We start from the raw sequence: 750 nt of genomic DNA, 5'->3' as shown, positions 1-750 counted from the left end.
GTCTTAGGTCCCTTTGGGCCGTCTTCCGACTCGAAGCGTTTATTACAATTTCTTTCAATAAAGAATGAACTTTCTGCGTATTTTACGGTAAAGTTTGATTGATAACTTAGAAATGGCGGGGAACGTGAGATGGGTTCGCTACGGTATTCGGGAGATAGCATCGAAAGGTAGACGAGAATGCATGAACTGATATCGTATCGACGTTTTGGAAGAGCTCGGTCGCTACGTAGCGACCGAGCGGAGCACGTGTTTGGTCGCTGCGTAACGATCCTTTTCGAGCTCTTGTCCGATGACTCGCGTTTCTTCCGCAAAGCTTTTCGAAAGCTTTTCGTAAAGAAGAATCTATTTCGAAAAAGTATTTGTCGAAGAATTTTTCTACGTTTTTCTTCTTCGGGGATTTGGACGTTAACTTCGTCGTAACCGTATTCAACCCCAACAGTTAGCCCCCTAGCTCGTTGGGAGCGTGGATTTCTAGCGAGGTCCCAATGCGCGGTATGGCGAGTTCGGACGAGATTGGTGTATTTGGGGGAAGTTCGTGTCCAAAAGTCCGCGAGGAAATAATAATTTCTCATGCCTATAAGAAGGGAGGTAATTTTTTCACAATCTTCACACTTACTCATTCTCATAGAGAGGTTTTTCTTGAAAAGTTATTTCTCTTTCTCTTTATCATTTCCTTCCTGATTTTAAAAGAAAACACGAGATGTCGAGTAAGAAGAGGAGTTCGAAGAAAGGATCCTTGCCCGCGAACGT

Source organism: Brassica oleracea, chromosome C4, assembly GCF_000695525.1.
Source record: "Brassica oleracea var. oleracea cultivar TO1000 chromosome C4, BOL, whole genome shotgun sequence".
NCBI lineage: Eukaryota > Viridiplantae > Streptophyta > Magnoliopsida > Brassicales > Brassicaceae > Brassica > Brassica oleracea.
Note: the sequence above shows the minus strand (reverse complement) of the source record.